At 34.9% G+C, this 19,958-nt stretch overlaps 1 protein-coding gene and 1 long non-coding RNA gene across 3 annotated transcripts in view; both read right to left on the bottom strand.

Annotated features, from left to right (window-relative positions):
- The window catches only part of LOC116738182, a 54,990-nt gene extending 45,834 nt beyond the window's left edge, over positions 1-9,156 (bottom strand). Inside the window, exon 1 of the long non-coding RNA XR_004343852.1 lies at positions 5,001-9,156. This is a non-coding gene — a long non-coding RNA (uncharacterized LOC116738182). The remainder of the gene's footprint in view (positions 1-5,000) is intronic.
- ZEB1 (zinc finger E-box binding homeobox 1) overlaps positions 1-19,958 on the bottom strand; it is a 199,395-nt gene that overhangs the window by 167,560 nt on the left and 11,877 nt on the right. The window lies entirely within an intron of this gene.

Raw genomic sequence — 19,958 nt, 5'->3', positions numbered from 1 at the left:
AAATTCTTTTAGATACTCTTAGGGATAGCAGATGCTAATTTATTACAAAAAGTAAGAATATAGTTGATTTATGAAAGATAACCATCATCTCCAGTGGTGTCATTGACAAGATTACTTAGATAGACAATTGCTTTGATCCAATAAAACGGAGTCTCTTATGATTTAAACAGCAGAGAGAAAATAACCTGGCATAATTCCTACTTTGCTGCTATAATAAAAGGTAGAAAAATGGAATTTCACATATTTAATATAATCTTATAATTCTTACAAAATAAAGAATTCTAAAATATCACATAAAGAATAAAAACAACTCTCATGTTCTACCAAACTAACTCTGTCATTTCATCTACTTAAAAAGATTTCTGAAAAACTAGAAGAAATTCAATGATTTACTCAATTTTAAAACTCAATTTTATTTTGAGGCAGACACTATGGAAAATACTATATCCAAAAGGAAAAATGTATTTTGCTAAAAGGAACTCCCAAGGCAACTTTACCATAAGGGTAAGGTCTAATGATTTATAACTACTACATATCTTTTCAGTTGCTACTGGAGAATACACATTTAAAACAGATTTCTTCGTTTTCTTAGGTTGACCTCAGATATTCAGTGAACATTAAGGTTGCAGCAATGCCCAAGCCCTTGCACATTCACACAAAGTTACTCTTTGGCTGTAAAGGATCCTTTTAAAAGAGGGAAAGTGAATATAATGGAGGAGAAAGGGACTGGGGAGGAAGAAAAAGCCGCTTTTGTGCCATATGAATTATTTATTCAGTCAAGCAATGAACTCACTATTTCCAACTCTAACAATCTATCAGGGAACTCTAAATAAGTGAACTCAAAGAGTAATAAAGTTTAAAAACTATCACTACTTACCAAGCTTGATTTTTTTTCTACTTGCAAACATTTTTAACTTTGTAAATTATATTTTTACAGAGTAATTTATAGTTCTAACTTGTAAGTTTTATAAATCAGACAAGAAGTGTCAATTTTTAAAAGACCAAAAAAATCAGCTAATAACTTTCATCAGAGGATATTAGGAATTAACAAACTATGTTTTTGTTATTTTTAAAAAAATATTTATCTTTGAGAGAGACAGAGCATGAGCGGGGGAGGGGCAGAGAGAGAAGGAGACACAGAATCGGAAGCAGGCTCCAGGCTCCGAGCTGTCAGCACTGAGCCTGATGAGGGGCTCAAACTCAAGAACCACGACCATGACCTGAGCCGAAGTCAGATGCTTAACAGGCTGAGTCACGCAGGCGTCCCTATTTTTTTGTTACTCTTAATTTAGAAACCCAATTGCAAAAATGCCCATTTATCAACCTTTTTACTACTACTATTATTTGTGTCTGCTTAATAATTAAGTATCTTAAACTGGTTCAAGAAAACCTTTCTCCATTGGTGATAATGTCATCGCGATCTGTTTTACAGAAATCTCTAGAAGGTCGTCTGGTTCTTGATAAGCATAGCCGAGTTAGAGTCATATTTCCCTCACAACCATTAATGATGTTTGGTCGCCTAAATTATTAATAGAGATTAAGCCTTTGAATAAAGGCAGTTAGATAAGGTACTTGTTTCCTGAAAAGAGAAATAATCAGGTTTAATCTATGCCCATCACCTTCTCTTTACATATTTGAGATGATGCAGAATTTTTGCCCCCTTTCTCATCACAAAATAATTTACTCTAGAAATATGAAAACACTTTGCCTTTTGTGTGAATGTTTGAATCGTCATTGCTCTCTCTTTTTGGCTTTGACTGAGGCATTTGTAACCTATAACCCCCACACAGAATGCAATTTCTTTTGAAAAGTTACACACAAATCCTTATACTTTCATTCTCTATTTAAAGTTGTTTGAAAATCGCTAAGTCTCAACAGAAGTGTCTATAATTTGACTGGACTAGTATTTTCAGATAAAATACCCAAATAGTAAGCCTAATATCTTGTCATTTGGTCTAGCTCCCTCCGTGGCCCAGGTGCCTCTGATTCTCCCTGCTTCTGCTTTCCTTTCAGACAAATCATCTGGTAAGACAGAAGCACTGATCCTTGTTTAAGCCCCCTCCCCCCTTCCCTCCCCCCCCCTCCCCAGCCAATGAGAATCAGAGCTGGGAGAGTACTTAAAATCCATCTAGGTTTCCGGTGAGGAAACTGAGGTCCACACAAGTGCTGTTATTAATCCAGATACCCATAATTAGCTTGTGGCACAGCACAGATTAGAAACCGTGTTTTCAGACACCATCTGGTGCTCTCTGTTCCATGTCTTCACCAGCCTCCCAAATGGATCCTGAAATTCATACTGAAGAGTATAAAATGCGTAAGGCCTTTTGGAAAGCACTTTAGCAATATGTACTGTGAGGCTTAACAGGGTTTGCCCAATAATTCCACTCCTGGGATTCTATCTTGGGATAAACTGTCAGATAAGCTTTATATACAAATATTCTTGTTGGGTATTTATAATCAGAAAAACATTTAAGAACATATGTAGCCAATAATAAGAGGAGGTGGTATATCTATTAAAAGAACTATAATGGAGCAACTGGAAATGTTTATTAAAATTTTACAGTAGTGTTATAAAAGGAACTTTCTTATGTTAAGTGGTGCTGTGTATGTGCAGAGGGAGACAACTTAAAAAACTTATGAATGTACACAAAACAAATTTTCTCAAATCCTTAGTTCTTCATTGACATTCATTATATTACATTAAGACTGACAAAAATAAGAGAGGAATTTTATTTTAAAGAAGAGATTGTAAGGGAGAGAAAATGATCTCCAATAGATACAGCTGCCTTATTTTAAAAAAAAAAATTTTAACGTTTATTTATTTTTTGAGAGACAGAGACAGAGCATGAGCTGGGGAGGGGACAGAGAGAAGGGGGAGTCACAGATTCTGAAGCAGGTTCCAAGCTCTGAGTTGTCGGCACAGAGCCCAATGTGGGGCTCAAACTCATGAACCACGAGATCATGACCTGAGCCAAAGTCGGATGCTTAACCAGCTGAGCCACCCAGACACCCCCAGCTGCCTTGTTTTTCTAATTGGTATTGCACAATTCATTTTCTTTCTCCAGAACTTTATAGGGAACAAAAACCTGCACTGATAATCACTCCAGACTGAAAATTTCCTAGAACCTAAATAAAACCTCAGGACCCTCCTTAAAGCTGAACTTCATTTTACTCAGGAGAACTGGAATGATTATCTTCCAAGTGATTTGAGTAGTATTTTTAAAGTCCTCTATTAACCACTAAATATCCTTTATCAAAGCTTCCAGTGATCTTCAATAGAAGCCTTTCAAAAATCTCACTCTTAAAAACGTGTAAATCTTGCCTAATCTTAACCCCAAGTTTGGGGCTGAACTAGAAGACGCAGAGTCTGAGGACAGAAAACCATTCTGTGCATCTATCATCAACCAGACAGTGCAGAAAAAAAAAGTGCAAAGGATATTAATATTATTTAAGACTCAAAAGTCTGATAACACACTTATTTATTCTGTAACCTATAGTGAAAGAAGACCTGACAATTGACATTACTGAACATGCATGACATGTGGCAGAAACAGGACACAAATGGGACTTATGTGAATGTTGACAAAAGTTATTAAGCTTGTAAAAGCTTCTTTTTATAATCAGCTAAAGAGACAGTAAAAAATATTTATTTTTTTTCTAACAGGATTTTTTTCTATTTTAGTTACTGTTTCACTACTTTCTTCAGTAAGTGCTCTGTTCTTGATTTATCAAGACATATTAGATAAAAACACTCAAATGCCTTATCTATCTCAAAAAGAGAAAAAGGAAAATGGATATGTGGAAGTTCCACTTATATGTTTACTTTTTGCCAAAAGAAATAGTTATCCTCAAACCCATTTAATTTAAGATAGATTATTAAGGACAAATGGTAAAACATCTCAAAAGGCACTGTTTCAGTCACATTTTAAGTAAGAAACTCACATCATTCTATATTTTGGGTCTAAGGTTTCCATATATCAACAACCCTCTTATACTCTCTTGCTATTTAGTCTCCCTAACTAGGATTCTGAAAAATTGTCTGGTTCCTAAAAATAACCTGAAGTAGCTGAAACACCCACATTGGCAAGAAATTTCCCATAATTCCTATTTGTAGGAAGGTCAGAGTCTCTCACACAAGTCACTGAACAGTGTTTCTTCTGAAATAAAGTGGCTGAGGTAGAGTGAACAGACTGTAAAGTTAATTAGTAGTTCTGTCATATAGTCCCCTGTAACCTCCTCACATTTTAACAATGACTGTTCCCACTTTTAAACAACTAAACCCAGTAAGGAAATTGTACCTTCCACCTCAAACTAGCTCTGTGAACTACACCAAATCACGTAACTTTCTGAGCTTCTCAGTTCCTTCTATAAAATGACCAGACCAAATGGGTTTCTTTAACTCCCTTTCCAATTTAAAAATCTGTATTTCATTTCTCTCAGTCTTTTTCAAATCCTTTTCAAAAGTGGTAAGGCACTTGGAGTAAAAGAAAACATTCTCACCTTTCTGCGACAGCCTGCACAGAAAAGTTTTCTGGGCTTTCCCAGCATTTTCAAAAACCTCCTGAAGATCTAGAGAAGTTGATTTCCCTGATAACATGATGATTCCTATAAATGAATAAGGTTGTCTCTGCTAAAAAACCTTTGATCACTCTCCTTGTAGGCTACTAGTCACTAAGGTCTTCTGCTTAGTCAAGATAAATGCCATCACCCATAATAGGGTTTCTCTCCCATATAAGGTGTTAAGATTTTGTTTTGTTTTGTCTTTATACATTTTTGGGAAACATCAAGGCTTCTGGAAAGTAGTTTTGTATAGCTGGACAACCTATAGCACACTGGGTCTATATTCACCATATTAGCTAAAGAATGTGACAAACTCCGAGAAAAAATTAATTTTAGGTTATCAGTCTACTTTCCTGTAACTGAAACAATTCTCAAGGGTAAAATTCATGTTTCTATTTTAAACAGCCTTAATGGAACTTATTACATTATATAATACAAACCTCCAAAACTGTTTTCATATATCACAATGTCTGCTTTAATCTTCAGCTAAATGAATTTATAGATAAATGGAGTGACTTCAAAGCCCTGTAAATGAAAAGACCAGTCAACAAAAATGCCTAAATCATTTAGTGAAATGCTTGTGGATTTGTATATTTAGCATGTTACTGGTTAATCTTGGCTTAACCACCTCCACAACTCACTTCTCCACCCACCAAATTATTAAAATCCAAACACTTTCTTTTGGTAGAAAAATCTTCTATCTTCGAGTAAAGTCTAGACAGATCTTTAAATACTTTGATTTTCTATGTTCTACAATATTAAAATTATTGGACATCACCTCCCGTAATACTTTTCATTAATAAGTTTCTATATTTCTTTATTAAATCTGTTAAAAGACCATATAATCACTAAGCACTGATTCAGTAAAACAACCAAAAAAAAAAATTAGTTAAGTTCTCAAGCATTCCATAACTCCAGCTCAGTATGTTCCAAATAACCCTGAAAAAGCGTAAATGTCCAAGTTAGCAAGAAATTTCCTACAATCCTCATCTAAAAGGGGGTAAGGGTCTTTTCACGCCAGGCGCTGAATGGAGCTTTTCTTCTGAAACAAAGTGCCTGAGGTACAGAGAACAAACTGTAAAGGTAACTGGTTCTTTTGTCATATGATTCCCTACAACCTTCTCATATTTTAACAATTAATGACTGTTCACGGCTCCTAATCAATTATAACCAGTAAGATTTAGTAGCTTCTGCTACTAAAAGTCATGTGAACTTAAGCATTTTCTTAATTTTCAAACAGATTATCAGAACCTGAGAAAGTTAAAAAGAATAAGATCCGCAAATTTTCAATTTTCATTACTGTAAAACTGAAATACTAACTTAATACTAAATATTTACTTAAGTATATTTAAGTACACATTTTCTATTTTAGATTTGACAAAATTTATACAGAAAAGCATAATTAATACATACTATACACATACTTGAACACATGAAAAACCTCTTATGATATTAACCACTATGAGACAATCTACTCTTATTTACTGATAACGGAAAAGTGAGATATTTCCAAATACAGTGCCTTGATTTAATTTGTCAGTTAATGTGCCTATAACAGGGTACTTGGATCAAATGGGAACCAGAAGTACCAACCAGGAACCCACCTAATCTGCTTTTATTAAAATCAATAGGAAATCAATAGGGCCCAGTGAGGCTGCAGGGAAAGTATGAAGACGGCAAGTCCACCTCCATTCGCACCTTCTCCTCAGAAAGGACTGTCACCCCAGCCCCCAACAAATCTCTATAACAGAAAAAGATAAACGGGATTATGCCAGGTTGACCCCAAGCTTTGTTCTCCTCCTCAAGACACATTCAACAAAAAGATCTAAACGCACATCTGATTTGACAAGCATTTAGGTTTACAAAGAAGGAGGTGAGAGTGAAATCATACTTGATGCATTCATGGGTTCTGTGTCAAAGGTCATGTAGCAGTATTTCGGCGGCTGCTTACTAAGATCTGAAGTGGGCAAAGCATGGAGAACCACAAAACATAGTATATCCGCTCTAAAAGGCACCTTGGAAATCATCTCTTCCAACCTTTTCATTGTACAAACATACTTTGTAAGATATTTGATTAACTGTGAATTTCCTAACAGCTATTCAGAGGGTGATACTTATTTGTGGGAAAGACACATACATATACCCACAAAAGGATCAGCAGGTACAACTATACAATGGCAAAATGAAAAATTCTTTAATTCCAAGTCTATGCTTTAATATAAATAATTAAATTTTTGGTTTAACACACTCTTATATACTGGGTTTTTATGTTTTTCTGAAGGAAAATACTCAAGGACAGAAATTACAATGCTATCAGAATATATGAAAAAAATTAGAGCCTTTTAAAGTAAATGAAATAGGAGATTGAATAATCTTTTTAAAATGAAACAGAATTAATTGTTCAAACATTGATTCAAACATTCTGAAAATGTTCAACTTAAAATGTTAACCATAATTTAGTGCTAAAATAAATTTTACTTTTTTCTCTGCCACAATGTAATGTAGAAAGAAAGCTCTCAAGAGAAACAAAAGCATTCAAAGAGACTTGGGGGCGGGGGAGGGTAAAAGGGTCAGCAAGAGAACTGGGAACAAATGACAATGCACTGGGCAGTGCAGAAGATTTAGAAGAGCAAGTGAATTTTGTTTTTATCATCTTTGGGATGTGTACTCAACAGCTACCAAACAAAAAGCGGTGAAGCTGTGCTGCTATGAATTAAAAAATTTAGCTCCACTACTCTATTAAGAAAAGCATGGAAGATTTTTTTGTAGAGGACAAATGTAACACAGAGAATTCAATCTTAAGTGTGGCTGCAATACCAGGCAAAATTTTAAACATTTGTATTTATATTCTGAGTACTTTCAAAGTTTTCCAATAAGATTATCCAAATGACATTCATCTGTTCCACTATTGTTCCTCATCTACACATCCCCATGTAACACCTCTTTATTTATTAAAGACTGTATCATAATCTTCCTTTCTACCCAAACTCTATTGTATTCTTAGAATCTTTCAACATCTACAAATACACCCACAGAACTTCAACAATGAACATCTTCTACTCAACTCTATTCCTAAGACCTGACCCTTTGTCGTCACCCAGAACAATCTCCAACTCAACAAACTGTAAACGCCAACATGGAACTCTCTGACAAGACTTCCTCTTCTTCTGTATCTCCCTGCCTTCATTTCTACTATACCCCATAGAGTGCTTCAGTCCTAGAATCCCTCAAGTTTTTGACCAGCTCTCTCTCCTAGACTCATGTCCTTGCCTACTACCTCTGCCACTAAATAGCATTAATTAATTAACCTCTCCTTACTCAGTTTCCATATCTGTATAATAATGTTCTTTATGCTTATTCAGCAAGCATTTGAGCCCATTCTGTATTACAGGCACTGAGAATACAGACAGACTACAAAATAAACCTCCTGGCTTCATGGAACTTACATTCTAAGACTGAGGTTTTACCAGGCTGGTTGCAAGGATTAAATGAGTTAATATTTATAAAGAATAATGCATAGCACATAATATGCAACATTTGTCATAGCTTATCATCTAAACTGCTCTAAATTCAACACCTTAATTTCCCTAAACTCGTAACTTTTCACTGTACCAGCCTGGTAAAATCTCAGTCTTAGACTAATACTACATTCTGATCTCCATCACTTATTTAGGCTATAGACGGCATCTAAGCAAATCACATCTATATTGAGTTGTTCCATTAAAAGTGTGTAGTTTCTAGTCTCAGCTGGCTGAGAGCCACAAGCTGGCTCAATGATTCATCTGTTTTTGGTTAGCTCCTTCTTTCCTTTGTAGGGCTTCTTTCTCTCTGATTGACTCTGAAACCTTTATGCTCCCCAAGATCTTGTCTTTTGCCTTCTTTTATTTTCTTCTCAGCCCATTTACTCTACTATATATGGTCCCATGGTTTCTATCCCAGAGTCCCCAGTCACATCCCACAGCATCAGATTCAAAAGGTCAATTGCCTTGTTAGACCTCCCACACTAGATATTTTACTACCATCTCAAAATACCCTACACTAGTTTCCTTACCTTCTAAATTGATTCTTACTCATGTATTCTCTCTTTGTTTGGTATCATCATTATCCATGCAGTTGCCCCAGCTAGGAACTCTGGACTTAAACTTGTCTACTTCTCCCCCATCGGCCATTTCTAAGTACCAAGTTCTAACGAATTTACAATTTACCAACAACAAATGAAAGGAGTCCGAAATCTGTTCCCTTTTCTCCATTTCTATCAACACAGCCCACTTTAAGCCCCCATCAGCTCTTGTTTAGCCAACTATTTCACAAATGCCTTCCCTGCCTCCAATCTTTTCCCCTTAACTTTATCATTCAAAACAGCTACCAGAGTATTCTATTAAACCTAACTACAACCAAATCAGGTCCCTGCTTAAAAGTCTTCAATGGCTTCCCAAAGCCTAGAAAGAGACAGAAATTCAAGATCCTAAACATGGCATAAAAATCCCTCCATAATCTGGTTCCATACCCCTCTCCATCATTCTTTTGTAATTAATTAATTAATTAATTTATTTATTTATTTATGAGACAGAGAGAGACAGAGCATGAATGGGGGAGGGGCAGAGAGAGAGGGAGACACAGAATTGGAAGCAGGCTCCAGGCTCTGAGCCATCAGCCCAGAGCCCGACGCGGGGCTCGAACCCATGGACCGTGAGATCGTGACCTGAGCTGAAGTCAGACGCTTAACCGACTGAGCCACCCAGGCGCCCCTCCATCATTCTTTTTTTAATGTTTACTTATTTTTGAAGGAGAGAGAGAACGTGGGGGGGGGAGGTGGGGCAGAGAGAGACACACACACAGAATCCAAAGCAGGCTCTGGGCTTTGAGCTGTCAGCACAGAGCCCAATATGGGGCTCGAACCCAAGAACCGTGAGATCATGACCTGAGCCGAAGTTGGACGCTCAACCATTCAACACTGAGCCACCCAGGTGCCCCCCCCTCCGCCCCGCATTGTTCTCTGTCCCTTATCTATACTCCTAAAACACACATATGCTTATACTTCCAGAATACGTCATGATGTTTCTTACCAATGTGCCTTTGCTCTTGTTCTCCCCTAGTTGGTCCTCTGCTCCCATTCGCATTTCCCTCACCTCTGTTTTTCCCTCTCTGTCTCTTTCTCTGATCCTTTAACATGTAGTTCAGACATGATCTCTTCCCTTAATGCTTTCTTTGATCATTCTTCCCACTTCTCTACATTACAGTGACTGTACTGTACTACAGTATCTGTTTTTGTGATTCCATCCATATCTGAGCTCTGTAAGTGCAGAACCCCACTTTTATCCAATGCTGTATCCCTAGAAATTAGCACAGTGACTACAACACAGTAGGCCATCATTAAATGTTTGTTACGTTACACTAGCTTATCGCATGCCAAGAATAAGTCATCAAGTACCAAATGTAAAATTATACAAAACTGAAAATGGAAAGTTAGGTGATTTACTTATCTTTTCTGATTGTTAAGTGCTATTACTAAAATGTTATCACTGGGTCTCAAAGATTAGCTACTGCTCCATCCAACAAAAACTAGACTTTTTAAATTGCTATAGTTTATCCTCCAAATGGTTCAAGTGTGTACTGAAAGAGTAAGTTAATAACTTATAAAATGTATTCCTAAGTATTCTGATTTTGGAAAGATATCTTCTGCCAAAGGCAGGATGTACTTGGTAGAGAAAGGGAGTGACAACATGGAGACTTGCAGCCACAGATTAAATAATGTGACCATACTAGAGGACTCATTTGACCCAATTTTTAAAGGAAAAACAATTAATACAAATCCTCTAGTCCTTAAATTAACACACACAAATAAATAAAAAGATATAATCAAGAAACACTGCTCACTTTCTGAGAAACATTTCATGAAGGTTATTGCCCAAAATCTTGAAGGCTATTTCATGAAGCAATAGGGTATAATATACTCACTATGTTGAGATGGATTAATATAAAATAATTTAAAATATGATATATTATATGGCATAGCCTTCCTGGTAGAGAAGTGGGCAAAACAAATACCAGATGTGGATGGAACATTGTTATAATTACCCAGAATTCTTTGTGAGCATCTCAAATTACCTGAAGAGCTATAAACTGGTGTACATTCATATGTGTTCTTAAAAAATAAGTATCTTTCTTCAACTCCAAGAGCTTTCCTTATTTAAATGTAAATAACTGCTTTAAATATGCTACCTATATGCTTAATCTTACAAAATAAAAACAGGCCACTAAAGTAAATTAAGTAGGAAATACTGTCTCTTTGAAGAATCTCTGAAAGTGTACTTAGGCCATTATACAGAGTTGCAGCTCTAAAGGAAAAGTCAGTAACAGTCATGTGTTTTGACTGATAAAACCATGCATCACTGAAAGTTAGGCTATCTGAAGTAGCTGACAAAAAGCCACACACAAAAAGCTGAAATTTTTAGAGACAATATGTATCATGAGCATATAGCTATATAGAGTTCTCTTAAGAACCTCTAAAGTAAAGGCTCCAAGTAGGAATAGGAGTTGACCCATGGAAAGACTTCCATGTAGTTACAAAACCCTTGAATTTATATAGCAATTTCTGTAAGCTAACATCACATTCTCAAAAAAGTCTGACCCTCAATGGTAAAGAGCCATAGCTCTAAAGGATTTGTCTGATTCTTCTCTTTACCCCTGGGGCTTCTTCATAAATCACAATTGTCTAATTTTCTCTACCCACAGTCTATTTTACTATAGGAATTTTCCAAAAGTATCATGTCAACATCCCTGAACATTGCTTTCCTAAATGAATACATGCTCCTGTTAAACTTTCTGATTTTTTTAAAAAATTAATGTTTATTTTTGGAAGAGACAGAGACAGAGACAGAGCACAAGCAAGGGAGGGGCAGAGAGAGGGGGGGGACACAATCTGAAACAGGCTCCAGGTTCTAAGCTGTCAGCACAGAATTTGACACGGGGTTCGAACCCATGAACTATGAGATCATGACCTGAGCCGAAGTCTGACACTTAATCGACTCAGCCACCCGGGCATCCCTAAACTTTCTGATTTTAAATTATGACTCCATGAACTTACCTTAAGAATAAGAAAGAGAGATCACTATCACCATTTATGTATCTGGTCATGTCTGCAATTAGACTAACAGGTACTCTTACCTATACACTTTTCTCATCCCATGAATATATGGACATAAGTTTCATTTAAGAGTAAAAATTAAAACAGTGTTGAAAAATATATCAATTGCGGATATTATTTTTTACATTCTTGCATAAAAGAAAGGGAATTACATAATCATTTCATCATTGTATGACAATATACTAGCAACCTTTAAAAATAGTATCCTATTTATTAAAGAATATTAAAAAAGATGGCATATTCCCCTTAGAGATCTACTTCATATTGTCTTTTACGGCTTAGAGGTTAAATGCACAGTATGGAGCCAGGATCCCTACATGTGATTACAAGCTCCATTTGTGCCTGAGACAATCAGGTCTCTCTGTGCCTTAGTTTCTGCACCAATACTATAAGGAAACAGTATTTTCCTCATAGGGTTTTCATGCAGATTAAATGAGTTAATATTTTTAAAGTGCTTTGAATAGCGACGGACATAGAAACACTATTAAGTGTTTGATAAATAAAACAAAATGGTAATATCCTGAAACAAAATGTTATGCCCACAAATGCATTGTAAGAATAAAAGGTATATATATGTTTTAAGTTAGAAAAATATAAAGTAAGGCAATACTCTTCTCAAACTTCTTAAAATGTGGCCAATAAATAGGAAATCTATGAAGGTACAAAACCATATACATTTAGTGCTTAGAAAAATGTAAAAAAATTAAAATTGTCTATACGCCTTGAAACAAACTAATACATCATGGAGTATCTCACAACCAGGGATAGAAATTATTATGCTCTATTAAATACAAAAGTAGTATTAAAAAACAGCCCCAAAATTGACTACATTTGAGAATTCACAGAGGTTAAATATAGGTCTTTAGGAAACATACAGCAAATACCGCATTCTCCCCCAAATTATTCACCTTTTATTTTCCAGTTACTATTTTCAATTATTATCAGTAAATATCATTATTATCATTACTCTTACCTCTTGTATGTACTCTGTGTTCCTCCCCAAACTCATGGTATTCACTCATCCCTAAATTTTATATTTATAATTTCCTTTAGAGCTGTACTATATTTGTATTCTTAAACAATCTATTATTTCATTTTTGATGTTCTTGAATTTTATATTAATGGAACCATGTTGTATATTCTTCTATGATTTTTTCCAATGTTATATTCCTGAGATCTCAGACCCAAGTTGCTGGAATTCATTCATTTTCAGAATTGTCCAACATTCCATTGAATGAATATACCACTACTCATCCTACTACTGATAGATATTTGAGTTGTTTTTGGTGTTGTTTTATTATTATGAACAGTGCTATATTAACAACTATATACATCACTTGATCATCTGTATAAAGGTTTCTCTAAGACATATTTAGGAACAGAGATATGGATCATAGTGTATGGGCATCTTCAACTTTATTTAACGATGCCATTTTTTTCCTGCTGGGTGTACCACTTATGTTACCACCTGAACTGCCTAAGTGTTCCAGTTGCTCCATACTCATGTGAACCGCAATACCATTTGGCTTTGAATTTTTGAAAATCTAGGAGGCATGAAACCTTTTCACCGTGGTTTTACTTTGCATTTCTCTGATTACAAATGAGGTTCACTATCTTATGTTTATTGGCCAAATGAGTTTATTTTTTTATGAAGTACACATTCAACTCCTTTACCCAGTTTTCTATTAAGTTATTATTTTTATTTTACTGTGTGGAAGATGTTTATATGTACTAAATACTAATCCCCACTCTGTGGTATCTATTGGTGGAAATAAATTATTAATTTTGATGAAGTTATATTTGTCAATCTTTTGCATTCTGTGTTTTATGCATTTTTATCTTATTCAAAATCATGAAAACATTCTCCTCTATTATCTTTAGAAAGTGTTAGTTTTACCGTAACTATATATTTACCTTAGGTATAGATTCATATCTATAATCCAGTTCAACTAACTTTTCTAAATAATATGAGATAGTGGCCCAACTCATTTTTTGCCATTTAGTTAACCAACTACCTCAATTATTGAAAGAACTGTTTCCACTGACTGGCAATGCCAATGCCGTTAAAGATAAAGTTTCTTATTAAAGCATTTCTCTTGGGGCGCCTGGGTGTCAGACTCTTGGTTTTGGCTCAGGCCATGATCTCACGGTTCATGAGTTTGAGCCCCACAACAGGCTCCGTGCTGGCAGTATGGAGCCTGCTTGGGATTCTGTCTCTCTCTACCCCTCCCCCACTCGCTCTCTCTCAAAATAAATAAATTAAAAATTTTTTTTAATTAAAAATATTTTTCGGGGTGCCTGGGCGGCTTAGTTGGTTGAGCGTCCGACTTCAGCTCAGGTCATGATCTTGCAGTTTGTGAGTTCGAGCTCTGTGTCAGGCTCTGTGCTGACAGCTTAGAGCCTGGAGCCTGCTTCAAATTCTGTATCTCCCACTCTCTCTGACCCTCCCCTGCTTGCTCTCTCTCTCTCTCTCTCTCTCTCAAAAACAAACATTAAAAAAATTAAAAAAAATATTTTTCTTTGTGAGAATATTTTTCCTTTATAAGACTATTCAATTGTCTATTCCTTCTTGAGCTAATATGAGCTATGTTTTTCTAGGCATTTGTCTATCTGATATAAGCTTTCAACTATACTAGCAAAAAGATGACTATTCATGAAACATCTGTAGTAACATCCCCTTTTTCATTCAAGACAGTGCTTTGTGATTTCTTCTCCCTTGATTAATCTTGCCAAGTTTTAAATTATTTTAGTCCTTTCAAATAATCTATTTTTAGCTTCATTGTTTCCTCTCTGATTTACTTTTATTTTCTATTTCATTAATTTATATTTACTTTTTGCTTCAATTAGGGGAGTATTCTTTTAGTCACCTCTGATTTTTAAGAATGCAGTTGTTTTTCTGCATTTATTCCTTTAATGTAAGCATTAAAGTCATACATTTCCATAAAGTATCAGCTTAGTTTATCACACAAGTTCTGATATATAATATTTTACTACTGTTAAATTACATTTTCTAATATACATTAAAAGTTTTTCCTTAACCCAAGAGTTATCTGTAAATAATACATCTCAATTTCCAAACATACAAGAAAATTATGGTGTTAACTTACAGTTAATGTCATTTTAAACAGAGAAACAAGCATAATGCCAATCCACTGAAATTGTAAAAACTGGCTGTATTTGACCAGAATGTTATTAATTTTTGTAAATATCTCTTACGTGCTTTTAAAGGTTTTAAAAATATTATGAGATGCAGTGTTCCCTAAATGTCCATTACAGCAAGCTTTTAAATCTTGTTATTAAAATTGTTTATATTTTTAATTTTTCTCTGCTTATTGCAATATTTACTAAGAAAGATGATTTTAAATAATTCACAATGCTGATTATTTGCGTATTGCTTCTATGGTCCTATGTTTTTGCTTAATGTATTTTCTAAGTATATTATCAGGTACATACCAATTTAGAATTATCATTCCGTTTACCATTATTTAGTGACCCTTACTCTCTAGGATAGTTTTTCCACAAAGCCAACTTTAGATGATATTAATGTAACCATGTAACACAACCTGTCTTTCTTTATTGTAAAGTATATCTTTTTACATCCTTTCTGTTTTCAAGTTTTCTATATCTTTTTAATGGTATGTTTTTTTATAAGTAGTATGCATCTAGATTTTGTCATTTTATCCAATCTGGCAATCAGCTTCTGTTAACTGGAGTATTTTGTCAGTTTTTATGTATGAATTACTAATATATTTGCATCTAATTACTAATCTCATTTTGTGCTTTTCACTTGTCTCTTTTCTATGTTTTTTTCTCCTTTTCCTTCTTTTTTTTCTTTCTTTTTCATTTTTTCTCATTCTATTTCCCTCCTCTACTGGTTTGAAAAGCATACATACTATTTCCAGATTTTCATTTCTTGTATCAGAATTTTAACATGAATCACAGCTTACCAAAATCTACAGCTAATTAATACTTTTACCCTCCTTCCAGGTTTTATACAGTGTTTTTCTATATCTACCCATACTTACCACTTCCTATATTCTTTATCTTTACGTCTCAGACCTTCCATCAGTAACCACTTTCCTCATCTGTGAGGCTATGGTGATCAGAAACTCAGAGAACATAATGGCAGAAGTATGACCACTACTGTTACCTGACTTCTGGCTCAACCAAATACACTAGGGCAGATGGAAATCCCCAACCTCTAGACAACTCAGGTGAACACGAACAAGATGGACGTTAGTGTGACCATGAAACCTTAAAATACCTAACACCTTGCTTCCTCCACATATTAGACTCTTAATATAACAGACACTCAAAATCTGCCTCTGCCTTACTTTTCTGAACCATTTTTGAAGTTGGTACAGTAAAACTCCACATCTATCTATAATGAAAATAAAAGGATGATGCTCCCTGCCCCCCAAAATCAGCTTGATGTGGCAGAAATTTAAATTACATTGCATTTTATGACCATTAAGTTTTATTACTGTAACACATAACACGTAAGTTAAGCATATAAAGTACAAATAAATACTAGTAAAATAAGGTTAAGTTTTAAAGTTTTGATTAAAAACATTTAGTACATAACATAAAGAACACAAAAGCCCCTTAAGATACAAATTAGGTCAATGTAAAATATTTAGAAAACTGGTATATAAATAAGACATCACTTTTACATAAAAATTATTAACTTAGAGGTTGAAATATGATAAAGTGTATTTCCGCAGCACTTGGTCTAAAGAAAAAAGCATGGTCTTTTTTTCTGTGCATCTTGTAACATATAGTGTAACTCCCAAAAAGGCTTGGATGCTTTTGTTCAACAAGAAAAATATGTATCAGGCCTACAGTTATTTTCAAGGAGAAATATTCAGGTAACTAAAGTTTTATTTTATTTGGAATTTGAAGTTTTGTAGATGCCTAGTTATTTCAATGCAAACAATGTAATAGCCAGCTTACTTATTAGTCTCTTTTATCATAGGCAATCAGGTACCAGAGATCATGCCAGCCAAAAGAATGACAAAGATTTTCTAACTGTATTTATTAAATATCTGTAACAGAGAACTGATATCAAAGTACATATAACAGGTTCCATAAGATGGAGCTCTACACAGAACCATTAAGTGCCAGAAATAACCCAGAAACTTGTCTAGTATTAATAAACTCAAAGGATTTTACATGTATGGAGAGCCATACTTAATGGCAGTAATACCGTCTTATTCCATGGTACTATAAGTATACAACACATCTCTATAAGCTGTGACTTAATGATTTGGAAAAAGGAAAAAAAAGTGAAAACATAATTCCTTATAATAGTGCAGAGTTCAGAATAGGAACCCACTCTAACCAAGGCCACTTTTGCTTGTAGTAAAGTTTTGCAATGATACTGATGATAATGGTAGAAGCAGTGTGGTGGCAGCACCATTTTAGAGTAATTACTATGTGCGTCTATTATCACTATAGTATATGTAAGCAAAAACTTAGGAAAGCAGAACAAATCAGCTTATACGTCTACAGTTTTTCCTACTTTTAGTAAAGCATGTATATTCTTGAATTTTTAATCATTTAAAATTTAATACATAAAGAAAATAAGATGATGAATTATATAATTATAATCAAGTCATCCCCTGCTTCAAGACCTTTGGCAAGTCCTCAACATTTCCAAGACAGAATCCAATGATGGCAATATAAAGCTGGGTTTTTTTTTCCATTTGCTTCCTAACTAATTCTCCAGCTTCATGTTTAGCCATTTCTCTACTCACCCCAGAGAGTTCAACCAAACCTGTGACTCGCATGTGACAATATATGTGTATGTGTGTCATATGCTTTTGCACATACTGTTTTCCCTATCTGGAGTATTATTTTCCACATTTTCACTAAGATAATCCACACGAATCCTTTAAGATTTGGCCATCCCCTCTATGCATATGGAACAGAATATCACATCAGATACCAAACTATATTCTAAAGGTTTGTTTTCTTGTTCCCCCACCCCCACCTAGTATACTTTAAGCTCTTTAAGGTAAGAAACTGCATTTTTCATCTTCAGAGTCTTATTGCCTAGCACACAGCAATCCATCATATTCATTTTACAGATGAACAAACTTAGGCCAAATAAATTAAATTATTTTCCCAATTTCATAGGCCAGTTAATGGCAGATTTAATATTAGACTAAGACTTCTATCTAAGACTTCTATCTCCTAGTTCAATGCTCTTTCCATAAATGTACCTATAGATACCAGATCAGAAGGAATTATGTCATTAATATCTAGAATGTTTAAGGAAGATACACAGCTAAAGGGAGTATAAAAAAGTGAGTCCCTTAAAAACAAAAATAAGATACAAGTTAATGATGATGGATTTTCAAGGAATAGGAATAGGTGATAACAAAGAAATAGAAAAGTCAGAAAAATGCTATCTTAAAAATAATAATTACATGGGAGCTATTTCAGTTACATATACATTTTTTAGGACAAGAAAAAGATAAATATGAATAATTAAATAAATATATCTGCAATCAGCTCATCAAATTTCAAAGGAACTATTTTTTTTTCCTTAGCCATAACAAAATGAAGGGTAAAGTATGCAGCTAAAAAAGATCAAGCATTTATGCCAAGATAATGGGCATAATAATAATTTATGCCAAGGTAGAGGAAAGTAGCTTTATTTGGTATATAAGTTACCTTTTATTGGGGAAAAAAGGTGAAGGAAGTAATATTTTAACTTAAATGAAAAATCACCAATTTAGGAAGAATGGACTGAAAGGGATTAGGGAAAGCATTTTATTTTTTATTTTTTTAAATATAATTTATTGTCAAATTAGCTAACATACAGTATGTAAAGTATGCTCTTGGTTTCTGGGGTAGATTCCCATGGTTCATCGCATACACACAACACCCAGCGCTCATCCCAACAAGTGCTCTCCTCAATACTCATCACCCAAGGGAAAGCATTTTAAAGAAGAAATATCTGAGATGAATTACTGTCCACCTTTCAAATATCCCAGAAAATAAGAGGCAGTAAATAAGGAAATAGATTTCAGGTAGAAGGAGCAAAAGTATATTCAATGCATGAAGGGGAAAACAGCCTGTAGATACAGGAATCTATCAGTAAAAAGCAAAGAAAGGAAATGGTCAGCAGACAGAAGAAACAGCAGGGGCAGGATTATAAATCAGAGCTTTGTATGTCATGCAAAGGATCTTGGTTTTATCTAGTAAGTTAATAAAGATCCAGGGAAGGCATCTGATTGGGAGAATGATTAAATCAGCTGGTTTTTACAAAGATAACTTTGGCAGCAGCCTGCATGGCAAAGAAGAGTAGAGACAAGCAATAGCCTAGTATAAGAGTTTGCATGAGAAATGAGGACCCTAAAGCAACAGAAATAGAAATGGAGAGGAAAAGACTGTATTGAAAGATATTCAGGGTAGAGAACTGGCAGATCTGGTGATTACCAGGTTATGAGAGGAAAGGTTAACCCTAGGCTTTAAGTCGAATGTAATACATTGGCAGTGGCACTAACAAATTTGTGAATGCAGAAGGAAAGCAAGACTTGATAGGAAATAAATTAGTTCAACTTTGGACTTGTGAAATTTGACAGTCACGTAGGATATAAAGGTGGAAAAGTTACACAGACAACTGTAGACATATTTAGAACTCAATGTAGTTCTTGGCAAAAGATAAAGATTTTGAAAATATCAGCATATAGGTGGTTGCTAAAACTAAAAGAATTGGGTCAGACGTTTAGGTAGGGTGGGCTGAGTAGAAGAGAATCAGCCCTGGGTAATGCCAAAGAGAAAGAGGCTTTGAAAGAGAAGAATGGAAAGAAATGAGAATTTAAGAAAACAGTAATAGTACAGAAGCTGTGGAAGCAAAACCTTCCAGGAGATTCAACAATAACAAATACAGTGGGGCGCCTGGGTGGCTCAGTCAGTTAAGCGGCCGACTTGGGCACAGGTCATGATCTCGCGGTCCGTGAGTTCAAGCCCCACGTCGGGCTCTGTGCTGACAGCTCAGAGCCTGGAGCCTGCTTCGGATTCTGTGTCTCGCTCTCTTTCTCTGCCCCTCCCCTGCTTATGCTCTGTCTCTCTCTGTCTCAAAAATAAATAAAACATTTAAAAAATTAAAAAAAAAAACAATAACAAATACAGGTAAGTCAAATAAGATAAAGGTTGAGAAAGGTTGGCAGGATTTAGAGGTCACTGGAGATTTTACTACTTACTACAGCTTCAGCAGAACAGTAGGGTGGAATCCTTATAC

Source organism: Lynx canadensis, chromosome B4 (assembly GCF_007474595.2).
Source record: "Lynx canadensis isolate LIC74 chromosome B4, mLynCan4.pri.v2, whole genome shotgun sequence".
NCBI classification, from domain to species: Eukaryota; Metazoa; Chordata; class Mammalia; order Carnivora; family Felidae; genus Lynx; species Lynx canadensis.
This window is presented reverse-complemented; position numbering and strand designations above follow the sequence as displayed.